This window comes from Vollenhovia emeryi, unplaced genomic scaffold (genome assembly GCF_000949405.1).
Source record: "Vollenhovia emeryi isolate VEMERY1.0 unplaced genomic scaffold, V.emery_V1.0 DF939417.1, whole genome shotgun sequence".
In the NCBI taxonomy this organism is placed as follows: Eukaryota; Metazoa; Arthropoda; class Insecta; order Hymenoptera; family Formicidae; genus Vollenhovia; species Vollenhovia emeryi.
This window is the reverse complement of record NW_011966949.1, coordinates 59504-64615: the sequence shown is the minus strand read 5'-3', so window position 1 is coordinate 64615 and position 5112 is coordinate 59504.

The window sequence follows — 5112 nt, the reverse complement described above, 5'->3', positions numbered from 1 at the left end:
AGGGCGATGGAAGGCAAGAGAAAGTTAAACGAGCGGAGAGAACGAAAGATGACAGGCGAAAGGAGCGTGCAAAAAGGAGACTCGGGCTGGACGACGAGATTCGAGTAATCGAGAAGTCGACCAGGAGGAAGAGGAGGTGGAAGGAGAATGTGTTCAGGAGTGCAGAAGGAGTAGGAGAGGTGACAGGCAGTGCAGGTGACAAGGCACGTGGAAGTGATAGCGGAAGAAAAGGCAGAGGTGAAAACGGAGGTAGAGGTGAAAAGGAGAAGGAAAGGTGAGGGAGGAGACGATAGTAGGGAGAGAGGAGGAGAGGAGACGAGCGAAGGAGAGGTGAGAGAGGCGGGAGTGGAGAGAGTTGTGAGAACGAGAGGTGAGAAGCGGAAGAAGCAGGGGGAACGGGCAAGGAGGAGACGGAGGAGCGGAGAGAGCGGTAGAAAAGGAAGAGAGAGAGAGAGAAGGATAAGGAGCAGGAGAGGAAGAGGAGAGGAAGGAGAAGAAGAGAGAGAGAGGAGAGTGAGAGAATAGGAGAAAGAAAAGGCGAAGGAGGAAAGGAGGAAATGCGCAGCGGAGAGTGAGAAAGAGAGAGGAGGCGACAGGAATGGAAAGAGAGAGAGGAGGAAGGGAGGGGACTGGAGAAGGAGGTAGGAAAATAAAGGAGCGATATCGAAGGAGAGGAGGAAGAGACAGGAGAGCCGGACTGGACGACGAGATCGAGCAATCGAAAGGCCGACCAGGAAGAAGGTGAGGTAGAAGAGGAAGGTGTTCAGGAGTGCAGAAGGAGTCAGAGAGGGGACAGGCAGTGCAGGTGGCAAGTCACGAGGAAGTAGGAAGCAGAAGAAAAGCCAAAGGTGAAAGCGGATACAGAGATAAAAAGGAGAAAGAAAGGCAGAGGAGGAATCGATAGGGAAGAGAGAGTAAGAGAGAGGAGACGAGTAAAGGAGAGGTGAGAGAAGCGGAGACAGGAGAAAGGGGAGAGGGAGGAAGAGGACGCGGAGACAATGACCGGGAGAGAGAGAGGAGCGAGTCAGAGGAGAGCGAAAGGAGGAAAGGAGAGGTGGAGAGCGAGACAAAGAGAGGAGACGACAGGAGTGGAGAGGAGGAGGAGAGAGGAGGAAAGCAAGAGTTGGAGGCGGAGGAGAGATGGAGGAAAGTGGAACGGAAGAAGTGGAGGAATAGGAGGTAGGAGAGGAAATGGAGAGAGAGAGAGGAGGGAGAGGATACAACAGAGGAGAAACGGGCGAGACATGAAGCATGAGAGAGAGAGAGGGATATGGAGCAAGGGAGGAAGAGGATAAGGAGAAGAAGAGAGAAGGTAAAGGAGACAGAAGAAGCGAAGGAGAAGGAAGAGGAAGAGGAGAAAGAGAAAAGAAATGGACGGGTAAGGAGAGAGATCGGTGAAGAAGAGGATGGAAGAAGAAGGAACGGACAAAGGTGGATGGAGTGGATGGAGGAGAGGGAGAGGGGAGGAAAAGGAATGGAGATGGATAGGAGATGAGAGAGAGAAGGGAAGGAGTGAAGGAGAAATGAGTAGTTAAAGGTGTAGTAAAAATGTATTTTGATTGTAGGAAGGAGAAAGGAGATGGAAGCGGAAGGTAAGAGGAAGAAAGAGAGAGAAGAGACGCAGGAGGGAGGAGCAATAGGAGTGGCGGATAGGAGGAGACAGGAAGGAAAGGAAGTAAAGGAAGGAAGGAACATGACAAGACGATAGGAGAAGACGTAGAGGTAGAGAGGAAGGAGTGAAAGAAGATGGAGGGTTAAGGGTAGAGGGAAGGTCGAGGGGAGGGGGGTAAAAGTATGTAAAGGTCGCATACGGCCAGGTCGCGGTAGGAGGGGTACGGATAAAGATGGAAAGGGTTCGGGAACGCTCCCTATAAAAGCGCCAATTGAGATTGTAACCCCAAGGGGAAAGCAATAAAGATTCTATTCTATTCTATTCTACTTGCACAAGTCCGCCATTTTGGATCCTCCATTTTGTATTTTTAATTTTCGATATCAGATTCATAATTAGCGATCTCAAAATCCCCTAAGAAATAATTTTTGTCTATATTCAATGATTTTTGCTTGCACAGGTCCGCCATTTTGGATCCGCCATTTTGAAGTTCTAATTTTGTTCGGGACAAGTCAAGAGTGTTCACCGGGTGTGGGATGCTTTGAGGATGAGGTCCACGACTTTGTTAATTAAATGTATAATATATTTCACACTATTTAACACAAACTGATTACATTAATTGTAGAGAAATCATGCGCGAGACTGAGGCCTTTGAATTAGCTGAGCGCTAAGAATCGACGGTCTTCGGCACGAACGACAACGTGTTACCGCAAACGAAATACGAAAGAAAGGCGTTGCGATTCCCTTGGTCGCCGCTTTTATGGTGAAGCAAGATTCTTTGTTCTTCCGACCATCACCAATGATCTCTCGCCACTTTGAACAATTTTGAGGTGACCCCAGGGCTCTTGGCGTGATTGGTAATCACAGGGCTCGGGAGGACACCTCGCGCATTTGACATGCGCGGAGCGAGCGTTCGCGTGGCTCATTGGTGATCGGCGGAAGGAATGACGGATCACGTGTACGCGCAGGAAGCGGACCGAATGTCAACGTATCTAACAAATAATAAGGATTTCTATTTTGCTGACATGGGCTTTCGGTTAGGGTCACGGTGAGTTGATTGTCGACACAAACACTCGCCCGTCCGCAAGAATATGCTAGATCATTAGGCGAAGCCCATGTCAGCAAATCTAGCAATAAATCTAAACGGACGTGAAATTTATAGAGCTAATCGCATTCTAGCGCGCATGTTATACATCGACATGTCACCCCGAACAAATTTTTTACATCAAATTCGTAATCAGCGCCCTTGAAAACTTTAAAATAACAATTTTTACGCGAATATATTAAGTTTTCGACTTTTGGCCAGGTTTTTGGGATTTGGGACCACTGTGCGAGGGTCAGAGTCGGGCTAGAGTCAGGTCAGAATCGGGTTGGGGTGAGCATTTTTGCGGTGGAAACACCAAACCCCAACCCGATTCTGACCCGGTGTGGTGTTTCCACCGCAAACACGCTCACCCCAACCCGATTCTGACCCGACTCTAACCCGACTCTGACCCTCGGTGGAAACGTAGTCATAGATACTCCATGACGCTCCGTGCTTCGTGGTAAGGCAAAAAACGCATGCGCTCGTGTCTCTTAAGGTGCCTTTTCACGCGTCGCTCGTCGCTGGATTTCTCGGTACAAGGGCTGCTTTCGCGAGATTATCAAAATGATCCGGATTAAAGTGACCCTGTGCTATGATTGGTCGAATCTGAAATTTCGTAGCATCACATTGAAATTTTATTCAATGAAATTCCAGATTTGACCAATCATAGCACAGGGTCATTTTAATCCGGATCATTTTGATCTTCTCGTGAAAGCACCCATGATTGGCCGTCATTACTTTTGTCGCTGATAACTCTGTTGATCCATAAAAAGAGTTGAAGCGATATTTTGTAACCTCAAAGTAGTGAAATTATGTAAATAGTACAGTCGTCAGCACAGAGGTTGCGATACTTAAATTTCTTTTATTGAGTTTACGAATGCCCAATAAAATTCAGAATACGAATCACTGGCCTTTTTTTGTTCCAAGAGAGGGAAAAACGCTTTTACGCGTACCGTCAGGCCGGTCCTGGACGGTTATGCCGGACTCACCCGTGAAGCGGGAATACCAGCTAAAAAACCCTCTCTTTTGGACCATCCTCCGCACTATAGACGAGTCGCCCCCGGAACCACCTAATAAGGCATTCTTCAGGAGCGGCCCGTCCACGAATCACTGGCCTAGTTTACACCGATTATTTAAGGGCAACTTTCACCAAGCTCCGGTTAACCCAACCGGTCTAGTAACATGCAGGATTGCAACCGAAGCTGATATATTTTCTCAACTCACATATTCTCTCCGATATCAGCTTCGGTTGCAATCCTGCATGTTACTAGATCGGTTGGGTTAACCGGAGCTTGGTGAACGTTGCCCTAATGCTCGATTTCTTCACATCCAGTTATGTTGCGGTTAAAGTTAACCAGGAGATAAACTACCAGATCCATGCACGTGATTGGCTAAAACTTGAGATTAACCTCCGGATAATTTTATCGGGAAGTGAAAAAATCGGCCATAATACGCGTATCAAATAGTAAATAACTAGTAAATGGATTTAGTCATTGGCTAATCAGTTGAAATACACTATTTGATACGCGTATCAATAATCGGTGTAAACTAGTCTACTGTCCCCGTTCATGCGCAGTGAGTGATCATGATGTTATCAAATTTGTTAATTAATAACATCGATTTGTCGACCGTGTCTGGCAATTAAAGTTCTTATTGCGACAAATATAATTACCCAGCCAGGATTCGAACCTGGGACCTCCCTACAATCCGTGACGGGCGTCTTAGCCAGCTCGACCACCGGGGCTGTGATAATACTATTCGCAATAACGTGTATATAACTTTAAGATGTTGTTTACGCGTCTATTTCGACTTTTTCAGAAACTGTGCGTCGACGAATTATCGACCGCGCAATAACCTGTCGATACGCGATTTTTTTAATTTCCCTTTCTCTCCCCCCTGATACCCATTCCTCCTAACGGAGGAAAACCAAGTTTTTCGGTCCTTGGTGTGATCAACTAGTAAGAAGCGCGGTCGACAATTCGTCGACGCACAGTTTCTGAAAAAGTCGAAATAGACGCGTAAACAACATCTTAAAGTTATATACACGTTATTGCGAATAGTATTATCACAGCCCCTGTGGTCGAGCTGGCTAAGACGCCCGTCACGGATTGCAGGGAGGTCCCAGGTTCGAATCCTGGCTGGGGTAATATTTTTCGCAATAAGAATTTTAATTGCCAGACACGGTCGACAAACCGATGTTATTAATTTATTAAATTACTGCTGGCGACTTTAAGAATATTCTTACTAGTTCATCAAATTTGTGTATACAATGTGTAACAAATTTATATACCGCGGCAAATCCATAATAAATAAACATGATCATTCAGTTGATTCGTGTCAACTCGCTGTCGGATCAGATCTTTGGCCGGCTTGCCTCTTGTTTATATTAACCTAGACACCGAAAACTACGGGGCGCACT